Genomic DNA, 24,087 nt, shown 5'->3' with positions numbered 1-24,087 from the left:
CCGGTAACCTACAAATGAGAGATTCTATAGTTTATTAGCAATACCCTGAGGAATCCAATCTCTATTAAATACTAACTTGCACCTGTGAGAATGAGGCTGCTTTCCAGAAAAGTTTGCATCTTAGATCAAGTTCTTACCTTTCTGTAGCTTATGCAGGCAGCCTCTTCCAATCTCTGGAAACACAGGCAAAATCTCCTTCAAGCTTCTCTGTCTGCCACACCCCTTTAACGGAGCAGCTTCTCTTAACCAAAATACAAACAATAAAATAAATATTAACACACCATTCAATTCACTTCTAGATGCAGTGTTTTGCAGTATAAAATAGTTCCAATTATTACTCCAAGGTTCTTATGCTAACTTTACGGTTGTATATGTTTTCACTTCCACACGAATCATCATCAGCAGGGTTTGAATGTACAACCTTCTGATCCATAGAACAGTGGTTCTCAAACTTTTTTTTCCGTGTACCACTTGAAAATTGCTGAGGGTCTCGGCAGACCACTTAATGATCTTTCCAAATGTTGTTTGTACCGTTAGCTTTGGTAAAGCGCTTTGGATAAAAGCACTATATAAAAAAAACTTAATAATAATTAACCTTTTTTTTTTGTTCTACAAATAAAAGCACACAACTCCTATTTTAATATCAGCGGTCTTACCTTTCTAAAGCGATGGATGTGCCTTCTCTCCCCTGCCATGGCAGCCCCTGAGCTGGGGCTGGGAAGGTGGGGGGTCTCTCCCCAGCAGCTCTAACCCTGGAGCTGGGGAAATTCGCCTCTTTCTCTGGCCGCCACAGGCTTGCACATCCCAAATTCCCCCCCCACACCCTCTTTCACCCCACCGCCCCCTCCCACCTACCCCTTATTCCCCGCAAGGCCACCACCTCACCTTACATGTGCATCTTCTCCAGGGTCCAGATACCTAATAAGTGGAGCCACGCCTGCGCGGCTTCACTAATTAGGTGGGTGGCCCTTCATTTTCTTGTGTGCGGCCACCCAGGTGTGCCCCTTTAGAAGGAACTAACCGCGGACCACAGTTTGAGAACCTCTGCCATAGAACATAGATACCTTCAGTGTCAGCTATAGGAATAAGCGGGGAGGCAGAAAGGATGCTGCTGTTCTCTGTGGACTAGCCTATACCAGGAGCATGACATGCACACTGCTAGTTACTTTACACAAGTATACATGACATAAATATTTGAGAGACAGCTGTGGAACGATGGCCGTCAGAATTCTTGGTTTCTCTGCCCAGCTCTGGGATCAGACTGTGGCCTAGTGCTTACAGACAGAATAGGCAGATGTAACAATGACTCTGTTTGGGTCATCTGAAGGGAACTGAACCTGGGACCTGTGGATGAAGTATGGCCCTATATTATTTGAGCAAAGGAGCCATGTCTCTTAGTATCAAAGCAGTATCACGTCGTACATTCCTATATGTGGTCCAGCTCCTAGAGGGTGACACAGGATCATGCAATATTAGTGTAGGTTACAGAAGAATGTAATTTGCCGTGTTCCTCCTGAAAGACTTGTGTGGAAAAGTGGCTGAGATTTGGGTCTCTGAGACCTGGTGTCACAGCCCTGGTCAAACAACCCTTTGTTGAGCTCTCACCAGGTGTGTTTGGACCCACACATTGGGCCTGTGTACTTTCAAGCTTCCTTGAGTCACAGTAGGCTTCCGCCATTATGTCTGGCTTTTGCATTTGGAATGCTTCCTGGTCCCAGACTCTGTCAGGTATCCTTTTTTAGAAGTGGAACCCCACAGCTGAACCCTCCAGATCTCCCAGTGGCTTAAGCAAAGCCTTACTCCTCTTATGCGCACACTGGTTTATAGTTTATCCCTTCAGGGACATGTGGCAGCAAAGCCAGTAGACACAGACTTTGGAGAAGGATATCTGAAACAATTTACTTTAGACTGCACAAGAGATATGCAGATCCCTGAAAAATAATAAACACCAGTATGCCATTTCCTGCTTCACTATCCTCACTGCTCTTGAGCATTCTTTGGGATGTGGTCAGAGTCTTCAAAGGAGTCCAGGATCCTTCCTTTCCCTTTCTCCTCCAGAACATAGTCTTCTTTCAGATCCCTGAAGCCACCATCCTTCAGCTCAGCCAATCCAGCAGTGAAAAAGGTTCCATGTCTCTCAAAAAAAAAGTCTTTGTTCCTCTCTCTCAAATTTCTCAGCCTCTGGGGTTTTAAATGTTAGCAGTAAGACCTTGGCTCCTTCGTTCCCCTTTTGGGGATTTTCTTCCACTCCTCCTCCGGGGATATGAAGAGAACTGGCTTCATCTAGGTTGCAGGTACTCCTTTGTTCTGTCATTCTGCTGACTTGTTAGTCTTTAACGACTGTCTCATTCCAAGCCAGACATTCAGGTGCCCGCTCTGTTTCCTTAACAGAAGGAGAGTTCATCGAGAAGATGCAGATGTGTATTCCGTGTGTGTGTGTGTGTGTGTGTGTGTATGCTCTGAAGCCAGAGAATTTTGCCTAGCCATACCCTGTGCTCGTAGTTCCTCCCCTGGCAGTATAAGGGTGCCACCACCCCAACCTTCTCAGCTCCTTCTCACCACCTGCGGCTAGCATTGGAGCTCAGTGGGGTGTTTTCACCTCTCAGAAAACAGACTGAAAGCTGAGGTTTTTGTTTTCCTCTAGATAATAGTTAGAAATATCTTAGGTTTAGTTTAGAGTTAGAGTAGTTGGCTTCCCTGTGTGATGCCCTAACCAAGGCTCAAGCATTGGCCGTCAGGTGTGGGGGCCATCCCTAAGAGGGATCCCTACCCAAGATGCTTGTTCTCGGTACATTAAGGAACAGCGCTCCATCTGTAAAGTCATCCAAGAGTGCTGCTTGTGAGCTGCCTACATGGAACATAGCTGCATCTACTCAAAAAAGGAAAACTGTGACTTGCCTATATTGTAACTGTTCTTTGAGATGTGATGAAGGTGTGTATTCCACAACCCACTCCGTCGCCTCTACGCCAGCCTTTATACTCTTGACATTTGAAGGAACTGAGGGGGTCTGGCCGACGCTACCCTTACATAACCAGTGGAGAGTGGGTGCACACCTATGTGGAATGTATGTCTGCATCTCATCTCTAAGAACAACAGTAACAGTACAGGTTGATAATTGGGTTTTTTCATAGATTCAAAGGCCAGAAGGGACCATCATGTAGTCTGATCTTCTGCATAACTCAGGCCATAGAACTTCCCCAAAATAATTCCCAAAGCAGATCTTTTAGAAAAAAAAATCCAATCTTGAAAATATTTCCAGTGATGGAGAATCCACCGTGACCCTTGTTCCAATGGTTAATTACTCTGTGTTAAAAAAATGATGCCATGTTTCCAGTCTGAATTGGTCTAGCTTCAATTTTGAGCCATTGGATCATGTTGTTTATTTTTCTCTCCTAGACTGACTAGCTCATTAGTAAATATTTGTTCCCCTTGTGAGTACTTATTGGCAGTGCTAGTCCATTGGGGGCCCCAAGCAGGAATATTTTTGTCTTCCCCATTCTAAAATGAGCATATTCTTATAATAAAAACTGAATAAGGGACCCCCTTGAGCTGCTGGGGGCCCTAAGCAATTGCTTAGTCTGCTTATGAGGCTCTGACTTAGATTGTAATCAAGTCTCCCATTAACCTTCTCTTTGTTAAGCTAAATAGACTGAGCACCTTGAGTCTTTTGCCATAAGGCATGTTTTCTAATCCATTAATCAGTCTCATGGCTCTTCTCCAAACCCTCTCCAACTTATCAACATCCTTCTCGAATTGTGGACACAGAATTGGACACCGTATTCCAGCAGCGGTCACACCAGTTCCAAATAGAGGTAAAATAACCTCTTTACTCCCTCTCAGGATTCTTTTTTGATGTATCTGTAACAAAGTGGCTCGCCCCTTAATGCCTGGAGGGCCCGGGGCTAGCCAACCCTGATTACTAAAGGAGGTACACCTGTGTGAGAGCAGCAGCTGGCTGCAGTAAGCTGGGAGATGCTCAGGAAACAGAAACCTGAGAATCTGTAGCTGGCTTGAGGGAACAGCAGCTGCAGGGAACAACATTGGCTCTTGCAGAGACTGAACTATGCCCAGCTCTGGGGAAAAGGGCTGGGAACCCCCCAGCTAGGGAGGGAGGCACTGAACTGGTGCCTGGAGGACCAGTGTATATCTGAGAATTGAATAAATTGGACCCCAGATGGAAATGTTTTAATTTCCTTTGGACTATCTTGAGTTTGGTTAAGGAGCCCTAAAGAGGGGGGAAAACAGAGGCAGGGAGCTGGAGGGCAACCTCAGGCGATGAGGGGGAGATCGGGTGGTGGCCAACCCCTTTATAGCATTCAAGGATTGCATTAGCTTTTGTTGGCCACAGAATTGCATTGTGAGCTCACGTTCAGCTGATTATCCATCACGCCCCCCAAATCTTTTTTCAGAGTCACCGCTTCCCAGTACAGTATAGAGTCCCCCATCCTGTAAGTATGGCCCTCACTCTTTGTTCCTAGGTGTACACATTTACATTTAGCCTATTAAAACACACATTGTTTGCTTGTGCCCAGTTTACCAAGTGATCCAAATTGCTCTCTATGAGTGACCTGTCCTCTTCATTATTTACCACTCTCCCAATTTTTGTGTCATCTACAAACTTTACCAGTGATGATTTTATGTTTATTCCAGGTCACTGATGAACATGTTAAATAGCATAGGACCAAGAACCAATCCCTAGAGGACACCTGCTCAATAGCGATTCCTTGTTTACAGTTATATTTTTTGAGACCTATCCGTTAGCAAGCTTTTAATCTATTTAACGTGTGCCATGTTAATTTTATACTGTTCTAGTTTTTTAATCAAAATGTCTTGTGGTACCAAGTCAAACACATTATAGAAGTCCAAGTATATTGCACCAACTCTGTTAAGTTTATCAGTAAAACTTCTAATCTCACCTAAAAGTGATATCAAGTTAGTTTGACAGTATCTATTTTCCATAAACCCATGTTGATTGGTATTAATTATATTACCCTCCTGAAATTCCTTATTAACCGAGTCCCATATCAGCCGCTTCATTATCTTGCCTGAGATCCATGTCAAACTGACAGGCCTATAATCACTTGGGTCATCCCATTTACCCTTTTGAAATACTGGCACAACATTAGTTTTCTTCCAGTTTTCTGACGTTTCCCCAGCGTTCCAAGACGTACTGAAAATGAACATTATTGGTCCAATGAACTCCTCAGCCAGCTCTTTTACAACTCTTGGATGCGAATTATCCAGATCTGATTATTTTAAAATGTCTAACTTTAGTAGCTGCTGTTTAAGATCCTCCTGAGATGCTAGTGGAATGGAAAGAGTATTATCATGTGATATAACTTTATCAGCTGTTTTCCCCCCCAAATACAGAACAAGAATATTTATTGAACAGTTCTGCTATATTATTGACGTTTCTATCATTTGCATCTAACAATGGACCAGTACCATTGTTAGGGTCTCTGGAAAGAACTTAATCCCCTGGAACTAAGTAGGTAGCAATACAAGTGGGTAAATGAAGTCACACACAATTTTCTAAAAATAATAGACATTTCCCATGTTTTCCACACATGGGTTCCATTCCCAGCTGTGCCGAAGGTGACCTTCTTCAAGCTTTCAGATATCTTATGGGTGAAAGGGGTGAGCAATAGTCACCTACCCTAAAATAGCAGCATAAATCATGGAAATGGAGAGTTGGAAGGGACCTTGAGAGGTCATCTAGTCCAGTCCCCTGCATGGAGTCAGGACCAAGTATACTCTAGATCATCATTGACAGGTGTTTGTCTAATCTTTTCTTAAAACCTCCAGCAACAGGGATTCAGCCTCCCTTGGTAACATGGTCCAGTACTTAACTACCTTTATAGTTAGAAAGTTTTTCCTAATATCTAACCTAAATCTCCTTTGTTGCAGATTAAGCCAATTACTTCTTGCCTACTTTCAGTGGACATGAGAACAATTGATCACAGTCCTCTTTAGAACAGCCCTTTACCATTTTTGAAGACTATCAGGTTCCTCCCTCAGCCTTCTTTATTCAAGACATAACATTCCCAGGTTTTTTACCTTTCCTCAGGTCAGCTTTTTAAAACCTTTTCTCATTTTTGTTGCTCTCCTCTGGACTGTCTCCAGTTTGTCCACATCTTTTCTAAAGTGTGGTGCCTAGAATTGGACACAATACTCAAGCTGCAGTCTTACCAAGTAGAGCAGAACAATTACCTCCTGTGTCTTAGATATGACACTTCTTCTGTTAATACTCCCCAGAATATTAGCCTTTTTTGCAGCTGCATCACATTGTTGGTTCATACTCAATTTGTGATCCATTATAACCCCTAGATCTTTTTCTGCAGTACTGCCACCTAGGCAGTTATTCCCCATTTTGTATTTGTGTATTTGATTTTTTCCTTCCTAAGTGTAGTAATTTGCACCTGTCTTTTATTGAATTTCATCTTGTTGATTTCAGACCAATTTTCCAATTTGTTAAGGTCGTTTTGAATTCTAATCTTGTACTCCAAAGTGCTTGCAACCCCTCCTCGCTCGGTGTCATCTGGAAATTTTATAAGCATACTCTCCATTCCATTATCCAAGTCATTAATGAAAATATTGAATAGTACCGGACCCAAGATTTACGTCTCAGGGATCCCACTAGATATGCCCTTCTAGTTTGACAGTGAACTACTGATAACTACTCATTGAGTATGGTGGGTTTTTTATTTTATTTATTTTTTTAAACAGTTGTGCGCCCATCTTATAGTAATTTCATCTAGACCAGATTTCCCTAGTTTGTCATGTGGGACTGTGTCCAAAATCCTTAATAAAATCAAGCTGTATCATGTCTGCTGTTTTCCCCCTATATCCACTAAGCCAATAACTGTCAAAGAAGGAAATTAGGTTGATTTGGCATGATTTGTCCTTGACAAATCAATGTTGGCTATTACTTATCACCCTATTATCTCTAGCTGCTTACAGATTATTTAATAATTTGTTCCAGGATCTCTCCAGGTATTAAAATTAGGCTGATTGGTCTATAAGTCTCTTGGTTTTCCTATCTAATAGCCTAAAACCTTGTTTAATAATGAGGTTTTGTAAGGGCACCGAAATACTAACAGCGGTCAGTGGAAGAGCCAGGATTAGAACTCCTAGTCTCTGGGCCTGCAATTATGTGCCTCTTCCACTAGGCTACAGGAAACTGTTTTGAAGTCTTCTCCTTCTCCCCCTTCCTCCTCCCCGTGAAGTCACATAATTGCTAGAACTTTGTGTCATCATGAGACTGCTAGCTGCAGGAGCCAGCATCCCGAAAATCAGCAACACTGAATTGATACTGGTAAGTGGTGGAGAGGGAGGAGAGAGCCCCAGTCATAAGGGAAATTGAACCATGTGATTCCCCACAATAAAATCTCTCTTCAGATGATGATATAGTGAAGTAGTGTGCTTGACAAATCTCAGCTAAATAGCCAGTAACCAGTGAATCCTGGCTTGGTATCAGGGAATTTTAAGATTACAAATTACCTGTCCTATCTCAGCTGGTAATGTGTGAGAGGTTTTAGCATTCAGCAACATGTGTTTTCAGTAAAATTGATCCAGCTTCAAACTCATGAGCATATGAGGAAAGCTAATTATACTCAGCCTTTTTAATCACTGATCTTTCCCAAAATCAATCTTGTACCCTTCTTTTTTAAGAGTAAAGGAATTTTGAGGTTTCTTTTGGGAAGCATATAAACTTATTCATCTTGGAATGTGAACCTCAGTTTTTGTAGAAAGAGCAAAGCTATTCTATAAACATTTCCTTTTAATATGATCTGAAGTTTTCCTCTGCTGCCTTGTGATGGATCTTCGATAGAGGCAGGCAAAAATTCTAGTGCATTGTTACACTTGAAATTGCAAAGCTTCTAAAGAACCTTATTATCCTTTTTCAAAGATCAGAGACCAGTAAAGCTTGAATAGGTCAACGTGCTCCTCCTAAACTGGATGGCTTTGTGTATAGCAGGGGTAGGCAACCTATGGCACGCATGCCAAAGGCGGCACACGAGCTGATTTTCAGTGGCACTCTCACTGCCCGGGTCCTGGCCACCGGTCCAGGGGGCTCTACATTTTAATTTAATTTAAAAAAAAGCTTCTTAAACATTTTAAAAACCTTATTTACTTTACATACAACAATAGTTTAGTTATATATTATAGACTTATAGAAAGAGACCTAAGAACTTTAAAATGTATTACTGGCACGCGAAACCTTAAATTAGAGTGAATAAATGAAGACTCGGCACATCACTTCTGAAACGTTGCCGATCCCTGCTCTAATGAGTCTCAGCCTTGCTGAAATTGGAGGAATCTCAGCACCTGCAGATTTTATGCCTGGGTTTTGACTCTTCTCATGGTAATTCTGTGTCCCAGCACTTCCAGCCCACCAGATAAAGATGGTCTCAAATGTTTGTATTCTCTCTCACATTCCAAGCTCTGAAAGTCATTACCCCAAGTTTTCTTTCCTTCGCTCTTCTGTTATTGGCACTTTCTGTCCTTGTCATCAGGGAGGAATGAGAAACAAAAGTTTCAGCAATTTGTAGGTCCACCTCTAAAAGATAGAAAGTGAGCTCCCACAGCTACTGAGCCTCTCAGCAGAGCATCATGAACCTCCAGCAGTTTTGAAATCAGGTTACTCCTTTTATCAACACAGAGTGCTCCTGCATCTCATTGTTTCTAGTTACTGTTACTTCCTTGCAAAGAATGTTGTTAAGGCTGCAGGCACATGCCAGTGGTTTGAGTGCATGAACCTAACCTTACAAGAAACCCAAACCTCTGAAAGTGTGCAAATCCAGAGTTAAAGCATGGCACAAATACTAAAGCTTTATCTTCACCTAGAGAAATGTGACCTAAGAACTCATTTAAGCCCTGCATAATGCTTGTAAAGCACTTCCTATCTGCACACAGTACTTCAGCAGATCTAGACAGAGTAGAGGCAGGTGTATGAACTGGTTTAGTCTAAACCATTTCAGTCTGAACCAGTTTAGCACCAAAATGAGCATGGACAAGATGAATTAGTTAAATAGTCCTCCTGCTACTGGTCTACAATGCTTGGGTGGCCTTTTGAAATTTCCCACAATCCACTGCTTCTTCATCCAACCTACCTATCTTACAAAGAAGCAGGAAAGAGACGATAATGTTTAAAGCAAAAACTTGGGAGTCGTATTATATTGTCGATACATCTTAGATATCTGAACATAGATGACAGGGTGTATTTTCACCCTCATAGCTGCATGTGCAGTAGATCATTGCCCTTCCAACCCAAAATAATATTTAATAAGTGGCTCTATCTCCCATACAGGAGGGAGCAGCACAGAGTCTGTTCCTGCAGCTAATACTGCTCATGGGGAGACAAGGTAGATACAAACCCTAAGTCCTTGTGCATGGCTGCTAGAGAAAAGTCTCCAAGCTCAGGTCCTTATTCAAATAAATAATTTTTCCCTCTGGCAACCTGCAGCCGCTCCCACTGCTGTGCTGATTCTCCTGAGCACTTGGAACGTGCTTGCCCCATTGTGGAACCATGCAATGACCAATTCATGGTGCCCATGTAACCCATCCCAGCTGGAAATTTGAAATGCACCATGAAAAGTTAGCTTTAAAACTTTCAAAAATGCAATTTAAAAAAAAAAGAGTCATTTCTAGTTTTGATGGAAACTTTGCCGATGTAAAAATTTTCACACAAAATGCTGCATGTTCACAGAGCTCTGCAAATGGGGGAGAAGCCAATTTGGAATGGCGATGGTCTCTCACTGAAAGTTTGCATAGACTTAATTCTGACCAGACAGTAATTGTCAGAACTACAGGCAAAACTGAGTGGTTAAACCACCACAGAACCTGATACCATACTAACATGTGGAGGACTAGAATAATTCTTTTGCCGACTCTGCCTCAAAGAATTCTTTCAACAATTCCGAAACCACTCAGTTATCATGTCCCCAGTGACAATCATAAGAGAAAATAATAATCTGACTGACCACCACAGAGCAGACGAAACCACGCCCTTGATCATTATTACATTGTTTCACAAAAAAATTTACTGTGAAATCCTTAACAAAGATCACATCCAACACAATCTCTCCACTGCCGAGAAGACCGCTGTACACTCCCTGAAATCTAATTGCAAGATAGTGATCAAACCAGCAGACAAAGGACGTGCCATCGTAGTCCTCAACCATGATGACTACATGAATGTGGCCAACCAACAACTCTCTGACACCACCTGCTATAAAGAACTCAAAGAAGACCCCACACCGCAATTTATCCAGGAGTTTAAAGATATCCTCAAATCCTTCCTCAAACAGTAAAAGAAACTCTACAAACTCACCCCCCACGAGCCCACCTGTGACAGGGGTTCTGAGTCAGGAGTTGACTCAGTAACCTGTCACTCAAATCCCCACAAATTTAATTGGGATCTAAGTGGAAGACCAGATAACCAGTAGGGCCACAGCTGAATGGCTATTTAGGAGAAGCAACCCCAGCGGCTAGTAGCAGATAAATAGAGAGGAAGGAAGCCCTGGAAAGGGGGAGGGAGCTGGCAGAGCCTCAAAGAAAGCAGAGCTGGTTGTTGCTAGTACCACTCCCTTTTACCCCAGAAGTAAGAAGGGAAGTGACTAAGACTTGTATATATGTAAACAGTAGGACAGTCAGTAGCCTGAATGAACACTGTCATAAAGCATGGTGGTGGTGAAGGTGATCTGGAGTGAGTGTGGTCTGTATCTAAGGTGGGAGACCTCCCTGTGACACCACTCCACGGATCTTCTCCGTGCTTCCCAAGATACACAAACAAAGGAACCCCGGCAGACCCATCATCTAGCCACAGCATTCTTACTGAAGGAATATTGGAACTCAGAAACCATCCTAACCACCCAGCACATAAAGGGACAGCTTCCTCCAGGAACTCTACAACATTAATAACCTCCCTCTGAACACCAATCCTTAACACTATGGATGTCACTTCCCTATCAACCAACATCCCTCACAATAATTGCATCACTGCCTGCCTCAAATATCTACAAGACAATGGTAAACTCTCAGGGTATGTCTACACTACGGGATTAATCCGAATTTAGATAATTCGGATTTGAGAAACAGGTTGTATAAAGTCGAAATGAGTGCGGCCACACTAGCACAGTAATTCGGTGGTGTGCGTCCAAGTACCGGGGCTAGCGTCGATTTCTGCACCGTTGCACTGTGGGTAGCAATTCCATAGCTATCCCATAGTTCCCGCAGTCTCCTGCGCCCATTGGGATTGTGGGTTAAGATCCCAGTGCCTGATGGGACAAAAAACATCGTCGCAGGTGGTTCTGGGTACAGCCTCACTCCCTCCCTCCCTCCCTCCCTGCATGAAAGCAACGGACGGCAGACAACCATTTTCGCGCCTTTTTTCCTGGGTGGGTGAACACTGCAGACTCCATACCACGGCAAGCATGGAGCCCGCTGAGGTCAAGACAGCACTCATGAATATTGCAAACACCTCGCGCGTTCTTGTGGAGTTTATGCTCAGCCAGGACCAGAAAAACGAGGCGAGGAGGCAGCGGCGGCGGCAGCGCAGCGACAAGCATGATGAGGACATGGACACGGACACGGACACAGAATTCAGTGAAACCACAGGCCCCGGTGCTTTGGAGATCATGTTGTTAATGGGGCAGATTCTATCCATGGAACGCCGATTCTGGGCAAGGGAAACAAGCACAGACTGGTGGGACCGCATAGTGTTGCAGGTCTGGGACGATTCCCAGTGGCTGCGGAACTTTCGCATGCGTAAGGGCACTTTCATGGAACTTTGTGACTTGCTGTCTCCTGCCCTGAAACGCCAGAATACCAAGATGAGAGCAGCCCTCACAGTTGAGAAGCGCGTGGCGATAGCCCTGTGGAAGCTTGCAACGCCAGACAGCTACCGGTCAGTCGGGAATCAATTTGGAGTGGGCAAATCTACGGTGGGGGCTGCTGTGATGCAAGTAGCCAAAGCAATCACTCAGGTGCTGCTACGAAAGTTAGTGACTCTGGGAAATGTGCAGGCTATAGTGGATGGTTTTGCTGCAATGGGATTCCCTAACTGTGGTGGGGCAATAGACGGAACCCATATCCCTATCTTGGCACCGGAGCACCAAGCCACCGAGTACATAAACCGCAAGGGGTACTTTTCAATGGTGCTGCAAGCACTTGTGGATCACAAGGGACGTTTCACCAACATCAACGCGGGCTGGGCGGGAAGGGTTCATGACGCTCGCGTCTTCAGGAACACTACTCTGTTTAAAGGGCTGCAGCAAGGGACTTACTTTCCGGACCAGAAAATAACCGTTGGGGATGTTGAAATGCCCATAGTTATTCTTGGGGACCCAGCCTACCCCTTAATGCCATGGCTTATGAAGCCATACACAGGCAGCCTGGACAGGAGTCAGGAGCTGTTTAACTACAGGCTAAGCAAGTGCAGAATGGTGGTAGAATGTGCATTTGGCCGTTTAAAAGGTCGCTGGCGTTCATTATTGACTCGCTCTGACCTCAGCCAAAGAAATCTCCCCATTGTTATTTCTGCTTGCTGTGTGCTCCACAATCTCTGTGAAAGTAAGGGGGAGACCTTTATGGCGGGGTGGGAGGCTGAGGCAAATCGCCTGGCTGCTGATTACGCGCAGCCAGACACCAGGGCGATTAGAAGATCACACCATGAAGCGCTGTGCATCAGAGAAGCTTTGAAAACCAGTTTCATGGCTGGCCAGGCTACCGTGTGAAATATCTGTTTCTCCTTCATGAAAACCCTCCCCCTTTACTGACTGATTTTCTGTAAGGAACCCACCCTGCCCCTTCCCCCAGCTTTCTTTCAAACCAAATAAAGTCACTATCATTTAAAAATCATTTATTCTTTATTAATAGATTAGAAAAAGAGGGAGGGAACCCGGGTGGTATTTGGGAGGAGGATTGCTGGGAAGGAAAAAGCCACAAAGAAAAGGTTAAAAAAATGACAGCCTTTTGCTTGGGCTGTCTACTGGGGTGGAATGGGAAGGTGTACGGAGCCTCCCCCCCCGCGTTCTTACACGTCTGGGTGAGGAGGATACGGAACATGGGGAGGGGGGAGGGTGGAACAGGGGCTGAAGCGGCAGTCTGTTTTCCAGCAGCCGTTCCTGAACCTCCACCAGACGCCGGAGCAGCCCCAGCGTTGCATCCTTCATCCTCTGGTCTTCCTGCCGCCATCTCTCATCTCGATCGTCTCTCCTCTCCTCACGTTGGTCCCTCCTCTCCTCACGTTGGTCCCTCCTCTCCTCACGTTCACTGACTTCTTTCCTATACTTTGAAACTGTTTCCTTCCACTCATTCAGATGAGCTCTGTCACTCCTGCTGGATTGCATAATTTCAGAAAACATGTCCTCCCGCGTCTTCTTCTTACGACGCCTTATCTGTGATAACCTTCGGGATGGAGGAGGGAGGCTTGAGGAATTTGCAGCTGCTGTAGGGAGGGGAAAAAAGAGAGAATTGTTTTAAAAGCTACATTTTGCAGAACAATGCTTATACTCTTTCACGGTGACCAACACTGTTCACATTACATAGCACATGTGATTTCTGTGCAAGGTCGCATTTTGCCTCTTAATGCTGAGTGCTTGTGGCTTTGCTGCTAGAGATCACAGGTCTGGGCAACAGAATTCGGCTTGCATGCGGCCATGGTAAGCCATTGTTTTACAGCTTCTGCACCCTCCTTTCCCACATACCAAGCATAGCCTGTAGAGTGCTGCAGAAGCCTGGCCAATCTCAGCCAGTTGGGGGGGGGGGGCAGTGTGGGGGGGCTTGTCTGGGCCCCTTCAGGCAAGTAGAGTGCTGCGGTTTTTCTGTTAACATTCAGCAGCACCAGAAAACAAACTAACCCCCCCCCCCCCCCGCCATGAATTCTCTGGGATGATCACGGTACCCCTCCCCCCACCGCATGGCTGGTATCAGGGAAGATCCCTGCAGGCACCAAACTACCCCCCCCCTGCCGCCGACCCCCCCCCTCGCCATGAATTCTCTGGGATGATCACGGTACCCTCCCCCCACCGCGTGGCTGGTAACAGGGAAGAACCCTGCTAGCCAAACGCGGAAAACTTCAGGGCCAATTTCCCATCTGCGCTTGGCTAACTGCAGGGAAGGATTTATTTTCCGCCACAGGCAAACAGCCCAGTAGGAACGGCCACCTCTGTCCCCTTAATTAAGTTCCCGTATTTCAACCAGGTTACCAGGAGTGATATCACTCTCCTGAGGATTACACAACAAGATAAAGAACGGATGTTGCTTGAATGCCAGCAAACACCGGGACCATACGCTGCTAGGCTTTGTCAGGCAATGATACCAGATTACTTGCTGCAAGCATGGCGTGGTCAAGTGTCCTACCATGGAGGAGGGAATAAGGATGCACTGCCCAGAAACCTTCTGGCAAGGCTTTCGGAGTACCTCCAGGAGAGCTTCATGGAGATGTCCCTGGAGGATTTCCGCTCCATCCCCAGACACGTTAACAGACTTTTCCAGTAGCTACAGACTTTTCCAGTAGCTGAACTGACCGCGAATGCAAAGTCAGGCAAAGTAATCATTAAAAACCGTTTGCTTTTAAAACAAGTTTTATATTTTAAAAGGTAAACTCACCTGAGGTCCCTTCCATGGGGTCAGAGTCTTGGGTACTGGCTTGGGAGGGTACTTCAGTCAGGGTGAGAAAAAGATCCTGGCTGTTGGGGAGAATGGAGTGCTGTGTGCTCTCTGCAAGCTCCTCCTCCTCCTCCTCTACCCCATCGGCAGAATCCTCAGGCGTCGAGACTATCCCCGACCCAGAATCCACGAACAAAGGTGGGGTAGTGGTGGCAGCCCCCCCTAGAATTGCATGCAGCTCGGCGTAGTAGCGGCATGTCCGCGGCTCTGACCCGGAGCGACCGTTTGCCTCCTTTGTTTTTTGATAGGCTTGTCTGAGCTCCTTGACCTTCACGCGGCACTGCTCAGAGTCCCTATTGTGGCCTCTCTCCATCATGCCCTTGGAAATTTTTTCAAAAGTTTTTGCATTTCGTCTTTTAGAACGAAGTTCTGCAAGCACTGAATCCTCTCCCCATACAGCGATCAGATCCAGTACCTCCCTCACGGTCCATGCTGGTGCTCTTTTTCGATTATCAGCCTGTATGGTTACCTGTGCTCTCCACGCTGGGCAAACAGGAAATGGAATTCAAATGTTCGCGGGGCTTTTCCTGTCTACCTGGCCAGTGCATCCGAGTTCGGATTGCTGTCCAGAGCGGTCACAATGATGCACTGTGGGATAGCTCCCGGAGGCCAATACCATCGAATTGCGGCCACACTAACCCTAATTCGAATTGCTAAAATCGATTTTGGCGCTACTCCGCTCGTTGGGGTGGAGTACAGAAATCGATTTAAAGGGCCCTTTACATCGAATTAAATGGCGTCGTTGTGTGGACGGTTACAGGGTTAATTCGAATTAAAGCTGATAAATCCGAATTAAAGTCGTAGTGTAGACTAGGCCTCAGATATCCATCCCGCCCCCCCTCCCCCAAACACATCACCAAATTCATCCATTTCATCCTCACCCATAGCAATTTTACATTCAACAACAAACAATTTGTCCAAACCATGGGAACAGCCCTGGGCACTAGGATGGCTCCCCAATATGCCAGCCTCTTCATGGGTCACCTTGAAAAAGAATTTATAGACAAATGCACCCCAAATCCAATGATATTCTTGAGATACCACCAATGATATTTTTATTTTCTGGACAGATGACTTCAACTCCCTCATCGATTTCCACCACAACTTCAACCACCATCACCCATCCATTAAACTGTCTCTGGAACACACCCACACTAACAACAACTTCCTGGACACCACAATCAGCTTCAATAATGGAACCCTTCAGACAACTATATATATAAGAAACCCACGGATCACCACACCTACATTCATAGATACAGTAGCACCTCAAACACACCAAGATATGTTATCTACAGCCAGGCATTCAGATACCAGGCATTCAGGCATACAGAATATGCCCTGAGGAGAAAGTCAGGGATATACACCTTAACACACTTAAAACTACCTTCACCAAACAAGGACATTCCACCAGAGAAGTAGATCATGGCACTGACTACCCAAATACCCCAAGAAAACCTGCTTCAATGCAGAAATAAAACCCCCTTTGACTGCACACTCTTAATTGTCACCTACCAACCCATACTTGATGGGGACCCCATTCTGAAAGGTATCTTTCTTGAATCCTCTCTTCTGGCCTTCACACAACTCCCCATCCTATCCAATTTCATCAGCAGCAGGAAGCTCCCCAGAGATCAGGATGCACCGGACCCTGATAGGTCTGCAAGTTTTGCCTCTGTTGTTCTATCTCCACTGTTACAGTGATCAACACCCCCCACAACACATCTTTCAAGATCCATGGATCCCACACAGCATGTGGTGTACCTCATCCAGTGCACTATAAATGCCCCAATAACAACTATGTGAGTGAAACTAGACAATCACTACACTCTCAAATGAATTCTCAGAGGAAAATGATAAAGGACAAAAACACCCTATCACCTGTGGGTGAACATTTTTGACAAAGCGATTGTTCTGTATCTAACTTAGTAGTTCTCTTCCTCAAAGGAAACCTGCACAACACTTTCAAAAGATGAGCCTGGGAGCTTAAATTCATAATTTTACTAGACACTAAAAATCATGGTCTTGATAAAGACACTGGATTTGTGGCTTATTACAACAATCTGTAACCCACTGACCCCCCCCCCCCTTTTTGTCCTATGACTACAGGGGTGTTAATGGACCACTTCACCTTGAATGATCCCTTCCCACATATTATTCTAACTACTTATGCTAAACTATCTATTCTTGTATTTAGCTGTGATGCTCTCAGTACCTTTCCCAGACCTGAAAAAGATCTCTGTGTAACTCAAAAACCTGTCCCTCTCACTAACAGAAACTGGTCCAATAAAAGATATTACCTCACCCACCTTGTCTGTTAAAATGTAGGCAAAAGAGTTCCACAGCACTTCAGTGTGTTTAATGCATTTGTTTAACCAGTATGTGTAGAGTGCTTTTCATGGTTGGAATGGTAGAATTTGAATGGAAGGAAGCAGATTCTGTAATCTTAGGTGTATTGAGGATGTGGTCTTTATCATAAAGTCAGAGGGATCACTTGAAGACCTAGTAATGAAAAGTGGCTTAAGTTAGTGTTGATTTGGGACTACATAGGAATTGGAGACACTTGTGAAGCAGTGGATTCTAGCAACAATACAAACTGGAAATGGAAGGAATTCTGCTCCTTGGGTTCCACAAAATGTGAGCCTCCTGCCAAAATGTCATTCTTCTCTGCAGCATTCAAGTGAAACGAAGAGCATTTGGAAGGAACAAAGTGTGCCATTTAACACCTACATCAGCCTGGTGCTAGCAATGATTAGATCTTCCTATATGCAAGGTGGACTTTAGGGAATATCTATTGTGGTGACTGATAAGGATTTTAATAACAATGAGTTATGTCTTGAAAGCCCTGCAGGGGAATATTAAAATATTGTGTTGGAGATTTTGGAGTTGCTAAATATTTTAGCATAACAGTATATATTGGAAATAAGTGGAGACCAATTGGAGAATAAAGTGATTTAAGAGTCTGCTGGATAAAATGTAACTGGGGAAGACCCCAAATGAGCAACGAGCAGAAGATAATCAAGAACCTAGTGGTTAATGGTGTAGAAGACCTTCCAGATGATGATAGTCTCATTGTATCCCATCTTGTGTGGTCTTGGCCCAGAAAGTATTTAAGCACAAGCTCACTATCAGTGGGACTACTGGCATGTTTAAAGTTAAGTACATGCTTAAATGCTTTTCTGGATCAGAACCATGCTGCAGTAGAGTTGAGATTGTTAAAATGAAGAACTAGTACTATATTTTTTTTTTTTAAAACTGTGAATGGAAATGGGTGCTCAGCATTGTTTAAACCCTTATATCGATGAGTTAGCTGAGATGACACTACCTATCCATGATTCAGTAAGCTTTTTTTATTGTTTCTTTATAACTAGAGCCCTACCAATTCACAATCATTTTCGCAAACAGAGGGTTTTAAAATTGGTCAATTTCATGTTTTCAGCTGTTTACATCTGAAATTTTAGGTGTTGTAACCTTTGGGGTCCCAATCCAAAAGGTACCTGGAAGTGGGTCTGATCTTCCCCTTTCCCCACCCCGAGCTGCCATGCCAGGGAAGGACAAGTCCTGTCCCTTCCCAGCCCAGCAGGGACTCGCAGCTAGGAGCCCCCTGACTGGGGCACTCCCAGCAGCAAAGGCGAGATCAGATTTCATGGGGAAGGGCTTATTTCATGGTCCATGACACATTTTTCACCGCCGTGAAATTGGTAGGGCCCTAATTATAACCCTGTCAGTGATTTAGGTATGCAGAATGATTACTGTATTTGCACTTGGTTTCTCTTCAGAATGACAGCTGTCTATCTTTCACTTCTGGAGCGCAGATATTTGCAGCCAGATCATTAAAATAACTTCCAGGTTGCATGCAGTTTTGTAAGTTCAGAGAATGCACGTTTCATGGTTTTTCTAAGCACCTTCCTTATGATAATTTTTCTCTTTTGAACTTAGGTTGAAGCACAAAATAAAGGTCCTTGAACTTAGATGGAAGCAAACAAAAACAAACAAATGTTTAGCACTCAGTAATGACAGCCATTTAGACCAGAGTGGATTTGATTTTAAATCAAAATGATTTAAATCATGATTTAAATAATTAGTCAGGAAGACTCGATTTAATCATAGATTTCTACATAAAAGTGCATTCTTGTTGGTTGTTATAACCTTAATACATATTCCTCACAACTCAGAGATAGATGTAGGTTTCATTTTTAGAAGGTACACACTATACTTTTTAAAGTGATTTATTTTGAAAACTTTTCAGATTCGTTTTACAGTTATATCAGAAAATGAATGATTGGTTATTTCGTTTACCAAAGGTAATTGAAGCAGATATTTATGAAGTCACTGGGAGGTTAATCATTAACATTTGGAGGATTTTCTTGCCATGTTGTATTAGGAGGAGAACATAGAATCATAGAATATCCGGTTTGGAAGGGACCTCAGGAGGTCATCTAGTCCAACACCCTGCTCAAAGCAGGACCAATCCCCCACTAAATCATCCCAAACAGGGCTTTGTCCAGCCTGACCTTAAAAACCTCTAAGGAAGGAGATTCCACCACCTTTCTAGGTAACCCATTCCAGTGCTTCATCACCCTCCTAGTGAAAAAGTTTTTCCTAATATCCAATCTAAACCTCCCCCACTGCAACTTGAGACCATTACTCCTTGTTCTGTCATCTGATACCACTGAGAGCAGTCTAGATCCATCCTCTTTGGAACCCCCCCTTCAGGTAGTTGAAAGCAGCTATCAAATCGCCCCTCATTCTTCTCTTCTGCAAACTAAATAATCCCAGTTCCCTCAGCCTCTCCTCATAAATCATGTGCTCCAACCCCCTAATCATTTTTGTTGCCCTACGGTGGACTCTTTCCAATTTTTCCACATCCTTCTTGTAGTGTGGGGCCCAAAACTGGACAGAGTACTCCAGATGAGGCCTCACCAATGCTGAATAGAGGGGAATGATCACGTCCCTGGATCTGCTGGCAATGCTCCTACTTATACAGCCCAAAATGTCGTTGGCCTTCTTGGCAACAAGGGCACACTGTTGACTCAGATCCAGCTTCTCGTCCATTGTAACCCCTAGGTCCTTTTCTGTAGAAGTGCTGCCTAGCCACTAGGTCCCTAGTCTGTAGCAGTGCATGGGATTCTTCCATCCTAAGTGCAGGACTCTGCACTTGTCCTTGTTGAACCTCATCAGATTTCTTTTGACCCAATCCTCTAATTTGTCTAGGTCCCTCTGTATCCTATCCCTACCCTCCAGCATATCTACCACTCCTCCCAGTTTAGTGTCATCTGCAAATTTGCTGAAGGTGCAATCCACGCCATCTTCCAGGTCATTTAATGAAGATATTGAATAAAACCGGCCCCAGGACCGACCCTGTGGGCACTCTGCTTGATACCGGCTGCCAACTAGACATAGAGCCATTGATCACTACCTGTTGAGACCGACGATCTAGCCAGCTTTCTATCCACCTTATGGTCCATTCATCCAGCCCATACTTCTTTAGCTTGCTGGCAAGAATACTGTGGAAGACCGTATCAAAAGCTTTACTAAAGTCAAGAAATAACATGTCCACTGCTTTTCCCTCATCCACAGAGCCAGTTATCTCATCATAGAAGGCAATTAGGTTAGTCAGGCATGATTTGCCCTTGGTGAATCCATGCTGACTGTCCTGATCACTTTTCTCTCCTCTAAGTGCTTCAGAATTGATTCCTTGAGGACCTGCTCCATGATTTTTCCAGGGACTGAGGTGAGGCTGACTGGCCTGTAGTTCCCTGGATCATCCTCCTTCCCTTTTTTAAAGATGGGCACTACATTAGCCTGTTTCCAGTCATCCAGGACCTCCCCCGATCACCATGAGTTTTCAAAGATAATGGCCAATGGCTCTGCAATCACATCCGCCTACTCCTTTAACACCCCCGGATGCAGCGCATCTGGCCCCATGGGCTTGTGCTCGTCCAGCTTTTCTAAGTAGTCCTGAACCACTTCTTTCTCCACGGAGGGCTGGTCACCTCCTCCCCATGCTGTGTTGCCCAGTGCAGTAGTCTGGTTTGTTTTTGTTAAAATTGTTTTTAACTAAAATAGTTAAATGAAATATTTAAAAAAAAACAACAAAAATTAAATCGACTATGTCAGCCAGGTCAACATGAGAAACTTAAAATATTGGCTTCTGTAGCTAACTCAGTCGTCTTCACCTTCATTTTCCTGTTTGTTCATAATCTGGAAAAGAAAAACAAGCTTTCCTGCTTTTTCAGGTCCCAAATGATTTCTCAATTTGGAATGAATTAGTCCAAAAGAAGAAAATATTCTTTCTACACCGGCAGAAGAAGCTACTACTGTTAAAAGTGAGATTATCATTTCAACAGTCTCTGAATCCAAGTGCTTAAGTGACTTCCACCAGTTCACTGGTGTGACTTTCTTTAAAACATCATCAACAAACATATATTTCTTGAATGGTTCACCCTTAGCTCTGAAGTTTATTATAGTTGGCATTATGGAGGGATGATTGCTGGATGTCTGTGTCATAGCCAACTCCTCTTCTTCAGCAGTTAAAGTTTGATCCTGGTACCGAGTATTGAGAATATTTGCAAGAAAATGAGCAAAAGATAGTGCTTGTCCCATTCGTTTTTTTTTATTGCTTGTAATTTGCATATTTCTTTTTAAGATCTCACTCAGTTCCTTCCAAATTTCAACAGCGTCAGCAATAAAACAGCTATTTCCCTGAATTTTGTTCAGAGCTACAGAAATAGGCTTCAGAGTACTCAGCACGTGTTCAACATTTCTCTTAAGCCCAATGTTAATGGTGCCATCTATTTTTTCACAATTTTGTTCATAAACTGTCATCCAATTAAAGGTGTTCTTGATATGTGCTCAAAACAGTCCACTACCGAGTTTCATCGCACGTCTTGTGGGAGAGTTAGCTTGGTTCCTCCCACTCTTTTCAGAGCAGCTGCTGCAAAGTGGTTGTTACAGAAGTATTTTGCAATTTCAACAACATTAGCCTTTATTTCTGGAACACTAAAGTCTTTGGCTAGGAGGTGCAGCAAATGAGCACTGCAACCGTATGTTATTAGCTTGGAATTCTCTTCACTCTCTTCTAAATTTCCTGATGTATCAATTGTTTCTATAAGGAAGACATTCCCTTCTTCTGTTGTCACACAAGCACATACAACAGGACCATTGTGGACATTGCTTCACCCATCAAGACTCAGGTTAACAATTTCACCCTCCTAGACCTTTTGCACACTGCTCAATTTCTCTTTCATACACTTTATCCAGCAATTTGCATGCAACATCTGCTCTGTTGGGTGGACTGTATCCTGGTCTTAATGACTGAACCATGTTTATGAAGTGTGGGTTCTCAATCATACGGAAAGGAGAGTTTGTTGCATAAACAAACTGGGCAATTTTTTCATCAATTACCTTTTTTTGTAATCTGCTGTTTCTTATCACAAACTTATCTATGGTTGTTTCTGGATGATGGAGGGTTTTTTTTCTTTTTGCTACAGGTGATATGCTGTGGCTATGTGACATATATGATGTGACTGAAACACTATCATTGGCAGATAACTCTGAAACTATAGAAAATGATGGTGATCTTGAAGGTGGATAGTTTTCAGAATCCAGTATGATGAGAATGGATTCCCCTAAACAAAATAAGTCAATGCAGTTATTTAATTATTATTACCATACTGCTCATTTAGTATTACTCATTGCATTCACTGACACTCAGTAATACTTTAAAGGTGAAATTGTAACAGGAAGATCTGCCTATTTCAGCTATCTATTTTTTATCACTACTGCATCTAAAATGACAGTACCATAGAGTAACAACTATAGTTTTTGCTCAAACATGAGAATTCAAGAATAGTCCAGAAGGAAGACAGGCAGTCCTTAAGAAAGAAGTATGAAATAAAAAAGTTTACCAATCTGAAGATCCTGCATGTTCAGACATCTTCCTTTCATCATCGTCAACGCAGCTTTCTCCTGAGAAGGAACACTTCTCATGATGTTGTTTCATTCGGGCAACCAGGCCTTGCACTTCTTTGTTGCACTGTTTGCATTTTGGACGCATGCCTGTCTTGCCCACAGGTAGAGGAACTTCATTAAAATATTCCCAAACTGGGTCTCTTTTACGGCCTGCTGCCATTATAGGTTTTCCCTTCTGGTGAGAGAATGGTATGGTAGATCTCAAATCAATGAAGGCTACACTCAGAAAAACTTTTTTATTTTATTTTTTTTTAAAAATGATTTTTATTCACCCTGATTTAGACTATAGTTTTTTCTAGGTCTCTGTTCTCATTTAATCGTTGTAATATATCGCTGTAAACTTTTAATGGTGTATTGCTTTTATAGTCTTATTTATACCCATAGTTAGGATTTCAAGAATTGCAGAGTGAAATTGTGTTGTGGCTTGTGTTATAAGGGGATGTGTGGCCCAGTGGTAAGGTGCTAGCCTGGGACTTGTAGTAGTGAGTTCAGGTCCCGGCTCTACCAGATTTCCTGTGTGACTGGGCAAGTCACTTAGCTGCTCTGTGGCTCAGCTTCTCATCTGTAAAATGGGGATAATAGTAGTTCCCTACTACACAGGGTGTTTGGGAGGATAAATACATTAAAGTTCATGAGGTGCTCAGAAATTATGGTGGTGGGCGCCATATGCAGGAAGTCAGACTAGATGATCATAATGGTTGTAATGGTACCTTCCAGCCTTAATATCTGTGAATTTCATCTATCACCTGTCTGAAGGTGATGGGTGAGCGAGAAGCCTGTTGATCTCTGTGTGTTTTGTTCCAGAAGAACATGCTTTTTTTATTGTTTGGATAATGTGGCTCAGTCTTTAAGAGAAAGCATTTCACCCATATAATAAAGTTCAAACTCCTGTTGACTCAGGGCTTTTCTACACGTTAACTGGAACAAAAATAACTAAGTTGTTTTAACTTATACCTGTAATTACGTTGGGTCATGTCTGTGTGAAGACTCTATCGTAATAAAAGTGCCCCATCTCGATATAATTTAAATCAATAGAAAACCCATTGTGTTTCCCTGAATCCAGGAAGGAGGGTACTGTTTGTGTACAACTTGATTTTATTATTTATTTGTGTTATCATAGCGACCAAGTGTCGTCTTATAATTTACGTTTACATCAGGTTGCATAATTCAGTTTCTTTTAAAAACCTTATGTCTTTCACTGTTGGTCGTTAAGATGAGTTGGGCTTCCAAGAAAATATCCCAGCACACTGAGAAGTGACTACTCCTTGTAACTTAGTTAGAAGGAAGGCTGGCTTGCTCAGTCAGGGCTCACTCAACTCTTGTTACAAAATGTATTTTTAAGCTTCAGCTCTTCTCTGAAAGTTGACTAAAATGGCAACATGGGGTTCTGTGTTTGTGTTTCATTATCTTCCATAACAGCTTCTTTACAGTGAGAGTAA

At 43.5% G+C, this 24,087-nt stretch overlaps 1 protein-coding gene across 1 annotated transcript in view; it reads left to right on the top strand.

Annotated features, from left to right (window-relative positions):
• AKT1 (AKT serine/threonine kinase 1) overlaps nucleotides 1-24,087 on the top strand; it is a 128,830-nt gene that overhangs the window by 87,935 nt on the left and 16,808 nt on the right. The gene's annotated exons all lie outside the window — the stretch shown is intronic.

Source organism: Malaclemys terrapin, chromosome 4, assembly GCF_027887155.1.
Source record: "Malaclemys terrapin pileata isolate rMalTer1 chromosome 4, rMalTer1.hap1, whole genome shotgun sequence".
NCBI classification, from domain to species: Eukaryota; Metazoa; Chordata; order Testudines; family Emydidae; genus Malaclemys; species Malaclemys terrapin.
This window is presented reverse-complemented; position numbering and strand designations above follow the sequence as displayed.